The sequence below is a fragment of the Bubalus kerabau genome, chromosome X (assembly GCF_029407905.1).
Source record: "Bubalus kerabau isolate K-KA32 ecotype Philippines breed swamp buffalo chromosome X, PCC_UOA_SB_1v2, whole genome shotgun sequence".
Taxonomy (NCBI): Eukaryota; Metazoa; Chordata; class Mammalia; order Artiodactyla; family Bovidae; genus Bubalus; species Bubalus kerabau.
In genome coordinates this window covers 97764449-97784416 of record NC_073647.1, presented here as the reverse complement: position 1 = coordinate 97784416, position 19968 = coordinate 97764449, and positions in this window count along the sequence as shown.

The window sequence follows — 19968 nt, the reverse complement described above, 5'->3', positions numbered from 1 at the left end:
ATAAGTGTATCTAAGAAGTCATAAAAGGAAAATTAGAAAGTGTTTGTAATAGAATAGAAGTGTAAAAAGAATTTATCAAAATTTGTTCTATGCAATTCAAGTTGCACAATGCAATTAAATGCAACATGGAGCCTTGAATAAGGTATGAAAACAAATAATCAGTTCAGATCAGTCGCTCAGTTGTGTCCTACTCTTTGCGACCCCATGAATCGCAGCAGGCCAGGCCTCCCTGTCCATCACCAACTCTGGGAGTTCACTCAGACTCACGTCCATCGATTCAGTGATGCCATCCAGCCATCCCATCCTCTGTCGTCCCCTTCTCCTCTTGCCCCCAATCCCTCCCAGCATCAGAGTCTTTTCCAATGAGTCAACTCTTCGCATGAGGTGGCCAAAGTACTGGAGTTTCAGCTTTAGCACCATTCCTTCCAAAGAAATCCCAGGGCTGATCTCCTTCAGAATGGACTGGTTGGATCTCCATGCAGTCCAAGGGACTCTCAAGAGTCTTCACCAACACCACAGTTCAATAGCATCAATTCTTCGGTGCTCAGCCTTCTTCAGAGTCCAAATCTCACATCCATACATGACCACAGGAAAAACCATAGCCTTGACTAGACGAACCTTTGTTGGCAAAGTAATGTCTCTGCTTTTTAGTATGCTATCTAGGTTGGTCATAACTTTCCTTCCAAGGAGTGTCTTTTAGTTTCATGGCTGCAGTCATCATCTGCAGTGATTTTGGAGTCCAGAAAAATAAAGTCTGACACTGTTTTCCCATCTATTTGCCATGAAGTGATGGGACCAGATGCCATGATCTTTGTTTGCTGAATGTTGAGCTTTAAGCCAACTTTTTCACTCTCCCCTTTCACCTTCATCAAGAGGCTTTTTAGTTCCTCTTCACTTTCTGCCATAAGGGTGGTGTCATCTGCATATCTGAGGTTATTGCTATTTCTCCCAGCAATCTTGATTCCAGCTTGTGTTTCTTCCAGTCCAGCGTTTCTCATGATGTACCCTGAATATAAGTTAAATAAGCAGGGTGACAATATACAGCCTTGACGTATTCCTTTTCCTATTTGGAACCAGTCTGTTGGTCCATGTCCAGTTCTAACTGTTGCTTCCTAACCTGCATACAAATTTCTCAAGAACCAGGTCAGGTGTTCTGGTATTCCCATCTCTTTCAGAATTTTCCACAGTTTATTGTGATCCACACAGTCAAAGGCTTTGGCATAGTCAATAAAGCAGAAATAGATGTTTTTCTGGAGCCCTCTTGCTTTTCCATGATCCAGAGGATGTTGGCAATTTGATCTCTGGTTCCCCTGCCTTTTCTAAAACCAGCTTGAACATCAGAAAGTTCATGGTTTACATATTGCTGAAGCCTGGCTTGCAGAATTTTGAGCATTACTTTACTAGCGTGTGAGATGAGTGCAATTGTGCGGTAGTTTGAGCATTCTTTCGCATTGCCCTTCTTTGGGATTGGAATGAAAACTGACCTTTTCCAGTCCTGTGGCCACTGCTGAGTTTTCCAAATTTGCTGGCATATTGAGTGCAGCACTTTCACAGCATCATCTTTCAGGATTTGGAAAAGCTCAACTGGAATTCTATCACCTCCACTAGCTTTGTTCGTAGTGATGCTTTCTAAGGCCCACTTGACTTCACATTCCAGGATGTCTGGCTCTAGGTCAGTGATCACACCATTGTGATTATCTGGGTCGTGAAGATCTTTTTTGTACAGTTCTTCAGTGTATTCTTGCCATCTCTTCTTAATATCTTCTGCTTCTGTTAAGTCCATACCATTTCTGTCCTTTATCCAGCCCATCTTTGCATGAAATGTTCCTTTGGTATCTCTGATTTTCTTGAAGAGATTTCTAGTCTTTCCCATTCTGTTGTTTTCCTCTATTTCTTTGCATTGATTGCTGAAGAAGGCTTTCTTATCTCTTCTTGCTATTCTTTGGAACTCTTCATTCAGATGTTTATATCTTTCCTTTTCTCCTTTGCTTTTTGCTTGTCTTCTTTTCACAGCTATTTGTAAGGCCTCCCCAGACAGCCATTTTGCTTTTTAGCATTTCTTTTCCATGGGGATGGTCTTGATCCCTGTCTCCTGTACAAAGTCACGAACCTCAGTCGATAGCTCATCAGGCACTCTATCTATCAGATCTAGGCCCTTAAATCTATTTCTCACTTCCACTGTATAATCATAAGGGATTTGATTTAGGTCATGCCTGAATGGTCTAGTGGTTTTCCCTACTTTCTTCAATTTCAGTCTGAATTTGGCAATAAGGAGTTCATGGTCTGAGCCACAGTCAGCTCCTGGTCTTGTTTTTGCTGACTAATGGACATGCATAAAATTTTGTGACATTTGGACAAAATCTGTACTTTAGTTAAATTGCTGTGTGACATGTTGATTTCTTTTTTAAAAAACATAGTATTTCTTTATATTCTCAGAATTGGAATAGAAGTTTCAAGTCCAATTCAAAATTTTTAAATAATTAGATAATAAACTTTCTAGACTGTTAGCAGAAATACTAGATGCCAAAATACCTGGAATTATATCAAATTTTTGAGGCAATATAAATTTGAAATGTAGCATTCTGTTCATACTAAGTCAATAAAGTGGAAGCAAAATATTTTTGGCTAGGTAAAAATTCATAAGTTTCATGAAATACATATATTATATTATGCATACTATAAACATATGGGCTTCCTGGTAGCTCTGTTTCTGCCAGCATTGCAGGAGACCCTGGTTCCATCCTGGGATAGGGAGATCCCCTGGAGAATGGACAGGCTACCCACCCCAGTATTCTTGGGCTTCCCTGGTGACTCAGATGGTAAAGAATCCACCTGCAATGTGGGAGACCTCGTTTTTGATCCCTAAGTTGGGAAGGTCCCCTAGTGGAGGGTATGGTCACCCACTCGAGTATTCTTGCCTGGAGAATGCCCACGGACAAAGGAGTCTGGCAGGCCACAGTCCATGGGGTTGCAAAGAGTCAGATAGGACTGAGCAACAAAGAACAGCACACACACACAAGCTTTTCTACTTTGTTTGATAACGTCTTGAGAAAGAACAACAAAAAAGGAGATGGAGAAATTGTAAAACATAAACTAAATCTAAATGAAATGATAGCACTGAATATGAAATAGAAAAAGTGAAGCAAATTAGATAAAAGTAAATGATCATAATATAGTCCAGTTGTTTTAAAACATGGCTGCTCTTAGATACACATCTGGAGCTTTGGAGAAAAAAGCAATACCTGGACGTTTATATTTTTCAAAAAATTCCAAGATAATTCTGATATGCATCTGAATCTTAAAATGTGATTACAGATTTTTCTAGTAATGGTATTTTTACTGATATTGGCCCTCCCTGGTGGCTCAGATGGTAAAGAATGTGCCTGCAATGCTGGCGACCTGAGTTTGGTCCCTGGGTTGGGAAGATCCCTTGGAGAAGGAAATGGCATTCCACTCCAGTATTCTTGCCTGGAGAATCCCATGGACAGAGGAGCCTGGCAGGCTACAGTTCATGGGGTCACAAAGAGTAGGACATAACCGAGTGACTAACACTTTCACTTTCACTTCACTTTACTAATATTGAATTCTATTATTTTCTGTCGACCAATCATGATACAATGGTATCAAGCAAATAATAACTACATAATCACAATATTAAAAGATGTTTATCAATTTTCCCAATTAATAGCCAGAACCAAAATAAAAGTTAAAATCACAAGCCATAATTGAAACGTGATTAATCTAACAATATAAAATAATTACACACAATGTGGGGAGTTGAGCAGAGAGATGCGGTAAGTGGAAGTGCATACATGAACAGGTTTTCATCTACACAAGCAGTCTATGGTTTTGTTTGGTACATTTAATCCATTTACACTTAAGGTAATTATCAATACGTATGATCTTCTTACCTTTTTCTTAATTATTTTGGGTTTATTTTGTGCAGATCTTTTCCTTCTTTTGTGTTTTTTGCCTAGAGAAGTTTCTTTAGCATTTTTTGTAAAGTTTGTTGGTGCTGCTGAATTTTCTTAACTTTTTCTTGTCTGAAAACTGTTGATTTCTCCATCAAATCTGAAAGAGATTCTTGCTTTTTCAAGTTTTCATGGTTGTAGGTTCTTCCCTTTCATCACTTTAAATGTATGATGACATTCTCTTCTGGCTTGTAGAATGTCTGTTGAAAAATCAGCTGATAACCTAATGGGAGTTCCCTTTTATGTTATTTGTCATTTTTTTCCTTGTTGATTTCAATACTTTATCTTTGTTTTTAATTTTGTTGCTTTGATTACCATGTGTCTCTATGTGTTCTTCCTTGGGTTTACCTTGTCTGGGACTCTCTGCACTTCCTGTACTTGGTTGACTATTTCCTTTCCCATGTTAGGGAGCGTTTCAGCTGTTATTTCTTCAAATATTTCCAGGTCCTTTCTCTCTCTCTTGTCTTTCTGGGACCCCTACAATGCAAATGTTGGTGCATTTAATGTTGTCCAGAGGTCTCTTAGTTCAGTTCAGTTCAGTCACTCAGTCGTGTCCGACTCTTTGCAACCCCATGAACCACAGCACGCCAGTCCTCCCTGTCCATCACCAACTCCCAGAGTTTACCCAAACTCATGTCCATTGAGTCGGTGATGCTATCCAACTCATCCTCTGTCGTCCCCTTCTCCTCCTGCCCTCAATCTTTCCCAGCATCAGGGTCTTTTCAAATGAGTCAGCTTTTCACATCATGTGGCCAAAGTATTGGAGTTTCAGCTTCAACATCAGTCCTTTTAGTGAACACCCAGGACTGATTTCCTTTAGGATGGACTGGTTGGATCTCCTTGCAGTCCAAGGGACTGTCAAGAGTGTTCTCCAAGACCACAGTTCAAAAGCATCAATTCTTCAGTGCTCAGCTTTCTTTATAGTCCAACTCTCACATCCATACAACACTACTGGAAAAACCATAGCCTTGACTAGATGGACCTTTGTTGGCAAAGTAATGTCTCTGCTTTTCAATATGCTGTCTAGGTTGGCCATAACTCTCCTTCCAAGGAGCAAGCATCTTTTTATTTTATGTCTTCAGTCACCATCTGCAGTGATTTTGGAGCCCAGAAAAATAAAGTCTGAGACTGTTTCCACTGTTTTCCCATCTATTTCCCATGAAGTGATGGGACAAGATGCCATGATCTTCGTTTTCTGAATGTTGAGCTTTAAGCCAACTTTTTCACTCTCCTCTTTCACTTTCATCAGGAGGCTCTTTAGTTCTTCACTTTCTGCCATAAGGGTGGTGTCATCTGCATATCTGAGGTTATTGTTATTTCTCCTGGCAATCTCAATTCCAGCTTGTGCTTCCTCCAGCCCAGCGTTTCTCATGATGTACTCTGCATATAAGTTAAATAAGCAGGGTGACAATATACAGCCTTGACTTACTGCTTTTCCTATTTTGAACCAGTCTGTTGTTCCATGTCCAGTTCCAACTTTTGCTCCCTGACCTGCATACAGGTTCCTCAAGAGGCTGGTCAGGTAGTCTGGTATTCCCATCTCTTTCAGAATTTTCCACAGTTTACTGTGATGCACACAGTCAAAAGCTTTGGCATAGTCAATAAAGCAGAAATAGATGTTTTTCTGGAACTCTCTTGCTTTTTTGATGATCCAGAAAATGTTGGCAATTTGATCTCTGATTCCTCTGCCTTTTCTAAAACCAGCTTGAACATCTGGAAGTTCACGGTTCACGTATTGCTGAAACCTGGCTTGGGGAATTTTGAGCATTACTTTACTAGCTTGTGAGATGAGTGCAATTGTGTGGTAGTTTGAGCATTCTTTGGCATTGCCTTTCTTTTAATTGGGATAAAAGCTGACCTTTTCCATTCCTGTGGCCACTGGCTGTCTTCATTTCTTTTCTTTTTTTTTTTTTTTTTTTATTGTTATATGGCAGTGATTTCCACCATTCTGTCCTCAAAATCAGTTATCCATTCTTCTACCTCAGTTATTCTGCACTGATTCCTAGTTTATTGTTCATCTTTGCTTGTTATTTAATTCTACTTGGTTTTGGTAAACATTTCATTTATCTATCTTCTCCATTCTGTTTCTGAGATCCTGGATCATCTTCACTGTCATTATTCTGAATTCTTTTTCTGGAAGGTTGCCTATCTCCATTTCATTTAGCAGCTTTCCTGGAGGTTTATCTTGTCCCATCATTTGGGATATAGTCCTCTGCTTTTTCATTCTGATTTACTTCCTGTAAAGTGGTTTCCATTGTAGGTGCTTCAGGATTGTGGTTCTTCTTATTTCTTCTGTCTTCCCTCTGGTGGATGAGGCTAAAAGACTTGTGTAAACCTCCTGTTGGGAGGTACTGGTGGTGGCAAAATCTGAATCCTGCTCTGGTTTACAGGGCTGTACTTAGTAAAACTTCAATCTTATTATCTACTGATGGATGAGTTTGTGCTCTCTCCCTGTTAGTTGTTTAGCCTGAGGCAACCCAGCTCTGGGTTTCATCAAGTACATTTTCAGCCATTGTCTCTGGCACCCAATAATGCTTGTTATTGTCCCCAAAGTCATATAAACTATCATTTCATTTATTTATTTACTGGTTGTTCTTATTGGGTGATTTCCATTATTCTGTTTTCCAGATTACTTATGTTTCTCTTGTTTCATATAGTCTGCATTTTATTTATTTTGTGTGCTTTTTATTTTGGTTATTGTATTCTTCAGATTGACAGGTTCTCATTTTAATATTTTTTAATTCCTTGTTAAAATCCTCCCCATGTTAATCTATTCTCCTCCCTATTTCAGTTAGCATACTTATTGCTAATTTTTTGAATCATTTATTTGGTAAATTACCTCTGTTTCATTAGTTTTTAAGGATTTTTCCTTTGTTTTTTGATTTGGGACAAATTTCTGTCCTCTCTTTTTGCTTAACTTTCTGTGTCTCTGTTAAGTTAGTTGAAATAGTTACCTATCTTGTTCTTAATATGGTGTCCTTGTGTGGAAGTATCCTTATGCAGTCTACCAGTGTTCCGTGGTTTTGTTGGGAGTGTTGGATCTGAAGTTAGAATGGGCCACTTCTTGCCCCAGTGTCGACTGACAGCTATCACCTTGGTGGGTGATAGGGCTGGAGATAGAATGGATATATCCCAACCCAGGTGTAAACCAGAGTTTCTTTTCTAAACTATCATGGACAGAACTAGGTCTTAAAGTGCTGAAGCTGAAGTCCTGAGGATCAATCTGATCTGGTTTATTCCCTCAATATGTGTGCTCTTTCTCCACCCAAACATAGCACTTTCTCACCAGAGGAGAGCAGCACTGATCCAAACAGGGGCCAGAGTGCATGCTCAGCATGGGATGTGGCCTGATCTACGTCAGTCTCAGAACACCAATGAGCTCCAGACTGCTCCCTATCAGATGCCACCAAGAATGCCATCAATGGTCATTCTTGCTCAGTTTGGCTGTTGTGCCAAGTCCAAACTGCTCCATCTCTAACAATTGCATACTCTCTTCAGTAATGGCAGGCTTCTCCCTTTTATGAAGCTGCGCCAGAGCCAATAGGGCAAGAGTGGGTCTTCAGCATTGGCCTACACACATGCTTGGGGGTCTTGGCCCATTAGTCAGAGTTCCAAACCTCTCCTAACCTGCTGCCAAGTGAATGCCAGTAATGGACACCCTTGCCTTATTTGGATGCTGTGCCAAGTTTCAGTTGGCTCTGTCCTCCCAATCTGCACTCTCTTTGGCAATGTTAGCCTTTGCCCTAGTGTGGAGCTGCTCTGGGCTAAATGTTCCAGAGCAGGCACTCAGTGCCAGAAGAGAACTCATATGCTGAAGTAGTCATGGGAAAATGACTAGAGTTGCAAGCACTTTCAATCTTCTCCCTCCTCCTTGTACCTGGGAGTAAGCAAGCATATGTGTGCTCTTTACAAGTGCAATCTCAGTTTCTTTCATCCCTCTAGTAAGTCCTACTGGTCTTCAAACCAGCTAAGGTGACTCAGTCCTGGTGCCATACCCCAGGGTTGTGGTGCCCAATGCATAGTTCAAATTGCTCACTTCCTGGGGTAGAATCTCTGAACCCAAGATATCCCTCTCCTCTTCTATGTCCTCACCTAGGAGCATAGGTCCCAACCTGTTTCTCTTCTATTCTTATCCAACTCCATGCAGACCTTTTCTTATAGCCATGGTTATGTAAAAGTCTTTCTGACAGTCTCCAGTTTATATTCCAGTGAGAACTGTTCCACGTGTAGATGAATTTTTGATGTGTTCATGGGGTAAGGTGAGCTCAGCATCCTCCTACTGTGCTATCGTGATCTCCTCCTATATATATTGTTTTAGAATACTGATTTTTAAACGAGTTAAGAGAAAAAAGTAGTAAAATATGGGACTAAATATAAATAATTCATTTTATATATAAACATATTATATATAATGTATTACTTTGTCTGTGACACACAGAAATTAATGTATGGATAATATATTTGCCAATAACAGCACAGAGTAATTGGATATAAACAAAGTTGCAGTGGGCTTGCTGCTGCTGCTGCTAAGTCGCTTCAGTCGTGTCCGACTCTGTGCGGCCCCATAGACAGCAGCCCACCAGGCTCCCCCGTCCCTGGGATTCTCTAGGCAAGAACATTGGAGTGGGTTGCCATTTCCTTCTCCAATGCATGAAAGTGAAAGTGAAAGTGAAGTCGTGTCTGACTCTTTGTGACCCCATGGACTGCAGCCTACCAGGCTCCTCCATCCATGGGATTTTCCAGGCAAGAGTACTGGAGTGGGGTGCCCTTAGAAAATTACATAATAGACAATTTAATGACATAAATAGGTAACAATAATTATAACCATATATTATTGCATTCATAGTGTCAATAGTGTACACCAAAATATAACAAAGAAGAAAAGTGAATATAGGTATACAAGCATAACATTTCAGTATATAATCTTGGAATTTACTAAAGATCTGAAACTGGTTCTAATAAGGGATATGGTGAACACAAAAGCAACCACTAAAAAATAATTCAAAAATATTAAGAAAAAATCATTAATGAAAGTAAATGCTACATTAGAAAATATTCACTCAACACAAATAAGTTGGTGAAGGAAGAGGAGATTAATAATAAAGATATGAAAGATATGGAAAACAAAAAGATGGCAGAGGTAAATCCAACTATACTTGTAATAATTTTAAATGTGAATGGTACAAATAATCTAACCAAAAGATAGATTAAAAACATGATCCAACTATACGTTGTGTATAGAAAACAAATTTTTGATTTAAAAAGCACAAATTGAAACTAAAATGGCTAAACTACATATTATGCAAACAACAGGAAAACTGGAGTGGTTATACTATTATCAGACAAAGCAACATTAAAACAAAGCTTTGCTAGATATTTTCCTTAAAGGAAAAAAATCAGTCACAAAAGACCACATACTATGTGATTTCATTCATAGGAATTTCACAATAGTAAAATCTATAGAAACAGAGGGCTTCCCAGATGGGTCAGTGATAAAACATCTGTCTACCAATGCAAGAGACATAGGTTCAGTCTCTGGGTCAGGAAGATCCCCTGGAGAAGGAAATGGCAATCCACCCCAATAATCTTGCCTGGGAAATCCCATGGACAGAGGATCCTAATGGATTACAGTCCATGGCATCACAAAAAGTCAATAATGACTTAGCATCTGAGCGTATAAGCCTGCATAGAGACAGGAAGTAGACTACAGTTGGACTTCCCTGGCAGTCCAGTGGTTATGACTCTGCACTTCCAATGCAATGGGCACAGGATAAATCCCTGGTTGGAAACTACAATTCTGCATGCCACCATGTCATGCAGCATGGCCAAAAAAATTTTTTAAAGCTAGATTGAAGTAAGAACCCCAGGTGTATCAGAAAGTAGCTTAGTGTCTGCTTGGATATAAGTTGGGAAAGGCAAATAGGAAGATGCATAGGAGGAAATAGTCTAAAAAATATTTGATTCTTTTCTTTATTGATGAAAATATTCTAAAGTTGAATGATAATGATTATACATGTCTATGAATATAAGAAAACTCATTGAACTGCATACTTTATGAGTGAATTGGATGATATATGAATTCTGTCAAAGAAACTCTTTTAAAAACAACTGAACAGCAAAGAAAAATATACGATTATAAAATAGGGAAAATATATGTAAAAACAAATTTTACTAATGATACACAAATGGCAGATGAACAGATGAAAAGATGTTCAATATAATTTTCAATCAGGGAAATGCATACTAAACCACAATGACATATCATCATATATGTACCAGAATGATTAAAATAAAAAATATTTACAATACCAAATGATGACACAGATGTGCCAGTCACTCACACAATTTGGATTGGACTGCAAGATATTACAGCCACTATGGAAAATAGTTTGACAGTTTCTTAAAAACTAAAGTGTGGCCATCACTTGACCTAGCAATTGGACACCTAGGCATTTATTTTTAAAAAAAGAAAAGAAAACTAATGTTCCCAAAGAATCCTATAAACTAATGACCATAGCATATTTATTTATAATATCTTAAAACTGGAATCAGCCTGGATGTGTCTCAATTGGTGAATGATAAAAGAATAAAGACTAAAGTAGTACTACTCAGCAATAAAATAGAACAAATTATTGAAACATGAAACCACTTGAATGAATATCCAAGTAATTATGCTGAATGGAGAAAAAAAAAGGCCAATAAGAAAATGTTACACAGTGTATTACTCCACTTAAATGATATTTTTGAAATAAAATTTTATGTTAGGTTTGAAATAGAGGAAAGAGGCAGGGGGGTAGTAGGTCTGGTTATAAAAGAGTAACGTGATAAATCCTTGGAATGGATCACTAACTTGTCTCCGGCATGAAACAGGGATGTTGAGACTATCCGTAATTTGACTGTGATGTGTCTATAGGAATCTATACCATTGATACAATATTATAGGACTAAATATACACACCTAGGGGCTTCCTTGGTGGCTCAGTGGTAAAGAATCTGCTGGCATTGCAGGAGACCTGGGTTCCATCCCTGTGTTGGAAAGATCCACTGGAGGAGGGCATGGAAACCCAGTCCAGTACTCTCTCTTGGAGAAGTCCATGGACAGAGGACCTGGAGGACTACAGTCCAAAGGATCACGCAGAGCCAGAGACGACTGAAGCAACAAAGTAGCAGCAGCAGTATGCATGCCTAGTTGTTGTCTTTCAGTCAATCAGTCATGTCTGACTCTTTGAAACTCCATGGACAGCAGCACGCCAGGCTTCTCTGTCTTTCACCATCTCTTAGAGCTTGCTCAAACTCATGTCCATCTAATTGGCGATGTCATTCAACCATCTCGTCCTCTGTCTTCCCCTTCTCCTCCTGCCTTCAATCTTTCCCATCATCAGGATCTTTTCTAATGAGTCAGCTCTTTTCATCAGGTAGCCAAAGTATTGTAGCTTCAGCATCAGTCACAAATGAATATTCAGGACTGATTTCCTTTTGTATTGACTGGTTGGATCTCCTTGCAGTCCAAGGGACTCGCAAAAGTCTTCTCCAACACCACAGTTCATATGCATCAATTCTTTGGCACTCAACGTTCTTTATAGTCAACACATCCATATATGACTACTGCAAAAACCATAGCTTTGACTAGACAGACCTTTGTTGGCAAAGTAATGTCTCTGCTTTTTAATATGCTGTATAGCTTGGTCATAGCTTTCCTTCCAAGGAGTAAGTGTCTTTTAATTTCATGGCTGCAAGTCAACATCTGCAGTGATTTTGGAGCCCAAGAAAATATAGTCTGTCACTGTTTACATTATAAATATAGTCTGTCCACTGCTTTCCCTGTCTAGTTGCCATGAAATGATGGGACTGGATGCCATAATTTCCATTTTTTGAATGCTGAGTTATAAGCCAGCTTTTCACTCTCCCCTTTCACCTTCATCACCTAGACACACACACAAATGATTAAAAATCTGAAGAAATCTGAATAAGATCTACTGTTGCTGCTGTTCAGTCACTAAGTCAAGTCTGATTATTTGCAACCCCATGGAATGCACATGCCAGGCTTCTCTGTCCTTCACTATCTTCTGGAATTTGCTCAAACTCATGTTCATTGAGTCAGTAATGCCATCCAACCATCTCATCTTCTCTCACCACCTTCTCCTCCTGCCCTCAATCTTTCACAGCATCAGGGACTTTTCCCATGAGTCGGCTCTTCACATCAGTTAGCCAAAGTATTGGAGCTTCAGCTTCGGCATCAGTCCTTCCAATGAATATTCACAGTTGATTTTCTTTAGGATTAACTGATTTGATCTCCTTGCAGTCCAAGGGACTCTTAAGAGTCTTCTCCAGCACACAGTTCAAAAGCATCAATTCTTAGATTGTATCAATGTCAGTATCTCCAATATTATGCTATAGTTTTGCAAAATGTCACCATTATGAGAACCTAGACAAAGTGCACAAGGAATCTTTCTGTGTTACTTCTTACAATTTCATGTAAATCTACAATTATCTAAATTAAAATTTCAATTAAAAATAATCCTATGAAATTTTCTGGTGGGCCACTACAGTCTATCTCACCTATGATTTCAACTAAAATATCTGGACAAAAATGCAAAAAGCAACCACCTGAAAACTTTAAATAGTTAATAACAGTGAGTAGATTCATGAAGGAATTAAAACCAGAATGATCCCTATGGGAGTGAGTTTACTGGGTTTTATCCCCATTTTCTTTTCTTGGCTTTGTCCTTAAGTCAGGCCTAGTGCAGAACTACACAGCAGGCAGGGACAGCAAAAACTCTGAAAGAAACATGTCTTGCTGGCAGTAAGATTGGAAAAGAAGGTCATCTTGAGCCAGAGAGTGTTGAAATAAGCCTTGTTTTTATTTTTTCTCCCTCTGGCTCTCTCCAGGCCCTGCATCAAGAGTAGCCTCAATCATAGAGTTGTACTGTAGCAGCTGTGGTACAGTGGTACCTAAAGCTACAAGAGAAAATTCATCTTTTTTGTTGAAGAAAAGGGAAAAGGAGATTCTGTGGTTCAGAGACTGTCTTTACAATTTTATCTTTTTCTCCCAATTTTTCCCTCTGAGAATGGCCTCAGATATATGTAACTGCATGGTACCATGAGTGAATAAAACCCTGAAAGAAAGACCATCTTTACAACTAGAGTATAACTAGATTGTAAATCCAAGGAATCTGTATATCAGCCTAATTCTCACTTAAGGTAATCTGGGTGAGGGAGATAAAAGAACCTAGATAGTGCAAAACTGAGCAGCTATCCATAGGCAGGAGAGAATTTGTGAAAGTTCAGCCTGCCTGAAGGGGGATTCCCACACACCCATCAGAATGGGTTAGAGACAACTTTGGATACAGAAGAGAGGGAAGAACACACCAAGGCAGCCCCCTTCACCAGGATGATACTTCAAGAGTCTGGGCATTTGACCACAGCAGCATCAACTTTTTTGGCAGAGAAGGTAGAAAGTGGTGAATGTTTCCATGAAAGAGGTAAAAAGTGAAATTGGTAAGCGACTGTCCAGATACCCAGATGTGCAGGTTGTAACTGAAACAACCCCTTTCTCTCCAAAAGCATTTGAGTTGCTGAGGAGGGCCCTTCATGTCTGGAGTAAGTGAGGCAGCAGATAAGAATATCAAAGAGCATTAAAAGAATGTGTTCCCTGATGTTTACTTCAGGACTTCAGAAGGAACTGTGCTCAGAAAACTCTAGGAATACCTCTACTCAAGGATGCCTCCACCAGGCCTATGGGTACGATGAAAACCTGATGAGCTAAATCCACAATTCACCCCACTCTGCTGCCATGCCCTTGTGATGCTTCTGAGTGCACTTATGAATGTAAGCTCTGGTAGACACAGAATGAACTCAGAAAAAATCAAAGTCCATGGGCAAGGGAGAAACCACAAACATGAACTATAATGCCACCTTCTGGAAGACAAAAGAAGTATTGCTAATAGCCAGCCTGCTAAATTGCACAAAACAAAGAAGGTATCAAAAACTTAATTAAGGGGCTATCTGTTACTTCAAATGCTAAATCCAAAGCACATACCTACAAGCACTAAAACCATAAAGGAAAAATTATATCAAAGGAAATTATAATTATCCAGTAACTGAACTTAAAGGCACAGAATATTGTGATCTAACTGATAAAGAATTCCAAAATAGCTATTATGAAGAAATTCAATGAAGTACAAGAAACCTCATAACACAATTCAATGAACTCAGGAATAAAATTGATAAACCTAAGGAATTCTTTATGAAAGAAGTTGCAATTACAAAAAAGAACCAAACAGAAATCTGGAACTGACTGAAGAATTTGATGAAGCAAAGAATGTAAGAAAGCAAATCAGTAGTAGGACAAACATGATGGAAGAAAGAATAAGTGACTTGGAGGATAGAAATACAGCAATAACTCAGTGAGATGAAGAGAAAGAAGTAGGACATTTTAAAAGTGAAGAAAATATGAGAGTTATCAGAGTCTATAAGAGAGGCAAAAATTAGAATAATCAGTGTCCTAAAAGGAGAAGAGAAGGGGAAGGAGGTATAGAGTTTAAAGACATATATACACTATCATGTGTAAAATAGATAACTAGTGGGAAGCTGCTATACATTAGGTTGGTGTGAAGGTAATTTTAGTTTTTGCATTGTTGAAATTTACCACTTGATATTGGAATATATTCTTAAATGTGATTATGTTATATACCATTTTAAAGCACATGTCTTGCTTTATTTTTTTTGCTAATGATTTATTACTTGCTGTGTATTTTATATTTGTTTTATTATTATTTAAATAATGTTAGACAAAAAACAAATTTGAGTGGTTTTCTTATTTGAATCAAAAATAGGTTGTAAAGCAGTGAAGAGAACTCACAACATGAACAATGCATTTGACCCCAGAACTGCTAACAAAAGTACAGTGCAGTGGTGTTTCAAGAAGTTTACAAAGTTTTGAAAATAAGAAGTGTAGTGGCTGACTATCAGAAGTTGACAACAACCAATGAGAGCCACCATCAAAGCCGATCTTCTTACAACAACACGAGAAGTTGCTGGAGAACTCGGCATCAGCTATTCTATGTTATTTGGCACTTGAAGCAAATTGAAAAGGTGAAAAAGGTCAATAAGTGGATGCCACATGAACTGGGTGGAAATAAAAAAAAACGTGTTTTGAAGTGTTGTCTTCTTTTATTCTATACAACAACAAACCATTTCTTGATTGTATTGTGATGTGTGACAAAAAGTGGATTTTATATGACAACTGGTGATGAAGACCAGCTCAATGATTGGACCAAGAAGATGGTCCAAAGCACTTCCCAAAGCCAAATGTGCACCCAGAAAAAGGTCATGGTCACTGTTTGGCGGTCTGCTGCTTGTCTGATCCACTACAGCTTTCTGAATCATGGCAAATCTGAGAAGTATGCTCAGCAAATCGATGAGATGAACCCAAAACTGCAACACCTGTAGCCAGTATTGGTCAATAGAAAGAGCCCAATTCTTCTCAATGACAATGCCTGCCCAACTACACGTTGCACAACCAATGCTTCAAAAGTTGAACAAACTGGGCTATGAAGTTTTGCCTCATCCACTATATTCACCTGACATCACTTCTTCAAGCACCTCTACAACTTTTTGCAGGGGAAAAGCACTTCCACAACTAGCAGGATACATAAAATGCTTTCCAAGAGTCCGTTGAATCCTGAAGCATGGATTGTTTATGCTACATACAAACTTATTTCTCATTGGAAAAAATGTGTTGATTGTAATGGTTCCTATTTTGATTAATAAAGATGTGTTTGAGCCTAGTTATAATGATTTGAAGTTCAACATCTGAAACCGCAATTACTTTTGCACCACCTAATAACAGAGGCATCCCATGCTCTGTGATGACCTAGAGGGATGGGTTGGGCGGGGAGTGGAAGAGAGGATCAGGAGGGAGGGGAGATATATACAAACACACACACACACACACACATATGTGTGTGTGTGTGTGTGTGTTTGTATAGATATATATAATTATGACTGATTTGCATTTTTGTACTGTAGAAACAAACACGACACTGTAAGGCAAGTATCCTCTAAAAAATAAAAGAATAAAATGAAAAAAAAAGAAAAGAAATAATAACTGAGAACTTCACAGACCTGGGAAATAACTTTTACATACAATCCATGAAGCTACTACAACACTCTATTATCTCAATGCCAGAAGACCTTCTCTAAGTCACATTATGCTTGTTTTTAATCTATTTTATTGAAGTATATTTGATTTATAATTTTGTGTTAGTTTCTGACATACAGCAAAGTGATTCAGTTATACATATATATAATGATTTGCATTTGCTAATCTCAAACTTTCAATTCATCCATCTCATTCTCCCCTTCCCCTTGGCAACCACAAAGTCTGTACTTTATGTCTGTGAGTCTGTTTCTGTTTAAGTTCATTTGTGTCATGTTTTAGACTCCGCATACAAGTGATATCATATGATATGTCTTTCTCTTTCTGAATTTGTTCACTTAGTATGAAACTCTCTAGGTCCATCCGTGTTGCTGCAAATGGCAGTATTTCATTATTTTTTAATACCAAGTAGTATTCCATTTCATATATATGTACCACATCTTCTGTAGCCATTTATCTGTTGATGGACATTTATGTTGCTTCCATGTCTTGGGTACTGTGAAGAGTGCTGCTATGAAGATAGAGTTGAATGTATCCTTTTGAATTATAGTTTTGTCCAGATATATACCCAAAAGTCAGATTACTGGATCATATGGCAATTCTATTTTTAGCTCTTTGAGGAACATCCATAATCTTTTCCATAGTGGTTGCACCAATTTACATCACCACCAACAGTGAAGGTTTTCCTTTTCTCCACACCCTCTCCAGTATTTGTTAATTTTATACATTTTTAAAAATAATGAACAGGTTGACCAGTTTCAAGTGGTACTTCAAGCTTGCAAAACTTTCAGTTTTGGTTTGCATTTCTTGCAAGGGGTTAAAAACAAGTCATTGATGAATGATAACCAGTTTTAGTACAGTTCATGCAATTATTTATCTGCATTGGAAAGCTACTGTACAAATCACAAAATGTATGCTCTGCCACAAGATTATATATTAAAATCACTTCTTAAATTACTTTGTATTTGGTGCTGACAGAGTTCTTGAGAAAGTTCTATGCAATCTGAAGGTTATAGAAATTTTAAAATTATAATCAGAAAAAAAACATACAAAAATGTGTAAACAAAAAGAAGCTTTAGAGTTGCAGGACATTATAAAATCCATAAAGGTTTAAGACAAAAAAAAAAAAAAAGATCACCTCTTGTCTGTTTTAAAAAATTGCTAGTATAATCCTAAAAGTTCAGAATTGTGTTGTCAACAGCAAAAGTCCCTGGGTGTGGGGTGTGGGGTGCCCACGCTGCCCAGGGCAGGGGTCCTGCAGCCACCAGCTTGAACCTGCCACCCACGTGCAGGGACGTGGAAAAGATCCCATGACCAGTCCCACCTGGAAGGGGCTCTAGCACTAATGCATTTACAATCCTCTTTCATCTACCCTGTTAGAGAGGAAAGAGATTATTAACAGTATAAATTCTGGTAAAGCACTGAGAGTTTTTAAATTCAACCTCATTTTGCAAAATATCTACCTGGAATTTTTCATTTGAAAATAAAAACTTAGCACATACACATAAGTGTGTAAATGGTTTCATGAATGAACGAGTTAGATTCCATGTTTCCTTAAACACTGTACATACTTTCCTTTACTCCAGAACGGGATCTGCGTGAATGCTCAAACTACCACACAATTGCACTCATCTCACACGCTAGTAAAGTAATGCTCAAAATTCTCCAAGCCAGGATTCAGCAGTACATGAACTGTGAACTTCCAGATGTTCAAGCTGGTTTAAGAAAAAGCAGACGAACCAGAGAATCAAATTGCCAACATCCACTGGATCATCGAAAAAGCAAGAGAGTTCCAGAAAAACATCTATTTCTGCTTTATTGAATATGCCAAAGCCTTTGACTGTGTGGATCAAAATAAACTGTGGAAAATTCTGAAAGAGATGGGAATACCAGACCACCTGACCTGCCTCTTGAGAAACCTATATGCAGGTCAGGAAGCAACAGTTAGAACTGGACATGGAACAACAGACTGGTTCCAAATAGAAAAAGGAGTACGTCAAGGCTGTATATTGTCACCCTGTTTATTTAACTTATATGCAGAACACATCATGAGAAATGCTGGCCTGGAAGAAACACAAGCTGGAATACAGATAGCCGGGAGAAATATCAATAACCTCAGATATGCGGATGACACCACCCTTATGGCAGACAATGAAGAGGAACTAAAGAGCCTCTTGATGAAAGTGAAGAGGAGAGTGAAAAAGTTGGCTTAAAGCTCAACTGATTCAGAAAACGAAGATCATAGCATCTGGTCCCATCACTTCATGGCAAGGAGATGGGGAAACAGTGGAAACAGTGTCAGACTTTATTTTGAGGGGCTCCAAAATTACTGCAGATGGTGACTGCAGCCATGAAATTAAAAGACGCTCACTCCTTGGAAGGAAAGTTATGACCAACCTAGACAGCATATTCAAAAGCAGAGACATTACTTTGCCAACAAAGGTCCATCTAGTTAAGGCTATGGTTTTTCCAGTAGTCATGTATGGATGTGAGAGTTGGACTATGAAGAAAGCTGAGCGCCGAAGAATTGATGCTTTCGAACTGTGGTGTTGGAGAAGACTCTTGAGAGTCCCTTGGACTGCAAGGAGATCCAACCAGTCCATTCTGAAGGAGATTAGCCCTGGGATTTCTTTGGAAGGAATGGTGCTAAAGCTGAAACTCCAATACTTTGGCCACCTCATGCGAAGAGTTGACTCATTGGAAGAGACTCTGATGCTGGGAGGGATTGGGGGCAGGAGGAGAAGGGGACGACAGAGGATGAGATGGCTGGATGTCATCCCTGACTCGATGGACATGAGTTTGAGTGAACTCCGGGAGTTGGTGATGGACAGGGAGGCCTGGCGTGCTGCAATTAATGGAGTCACAAAGAGTCGGACACGACTGAGCGACTGAACTGAACTGAACTGAATAATTAGCAACGTTGAGCATTTATTCATGTGTCTATTGGCCATTTGTTGTCTTCTTTAGAGATATGTCTATTGAGGACTTCTGCCCATTTTTTATTGGGTTGTATTTGTTGTTCTATTATTGAATTATATGACCTCTTTGGATATTTTGGAAATAAAACCCTTATTGGTTGTATAATTTGCAAGTATTTTCTCCCAGTTCATATGCCTTCCAATGAACAGTATAATGAAAATATCAAAAATCTATAAAAATAGATATTAAAAGCAGCCAGGGGTAAAAAAGAAAGTAACCTACAAAAGAATTCTTATTAGGCTATCAGCAGATTTCTAAGGACAAATTTCAAGTCAGGAGAAAATTGTAGCTGTTCAGTTGCTCGGTTGTGTCCAACTCTTTCCGACCCCATGGACTGTAGCATGCCAGGCTTCCCTGTCCTTCACTATCTCCAGGAGCTTGCTCAAACTCATATTCATTGAGTCAGTGATGCCACCCAACCATCTCATACTCTGTCCTTCCTACTCCTCCTGCCCTCATTCTTTCCCTGCATCAGGGTATTTTCTAAGGAATTTATAAATGTAGGGTATTTGGCTTTTCGTATCAGGTGGCCAAAGTATTGGAGCTTCAGCTGCAGTATCAGTCCTCCCAATGAATATTCAGGATGGATTGTCTTTAGGATTGACTGGTTTGATCTCCTTTCAGGCCAAGGGACTCTCAAGAGTCTTCTCTAACACCACAGTTCAAATGCTTCAGAGCTCAGCCTTCTTTATGGTCCAACTCTCACATCCATACATGACTAAAGGAAAAACCATAGCTTTGACTAGATGGACCTTTGTCAGCAAAGTAATGTCTCTGCTTTTCAATATGCTGTCTAGGTTGATTATCGGAGAAGGCGATGGCACCCCACTCCAGTACTCTTGCCTGGAAAATCCCATG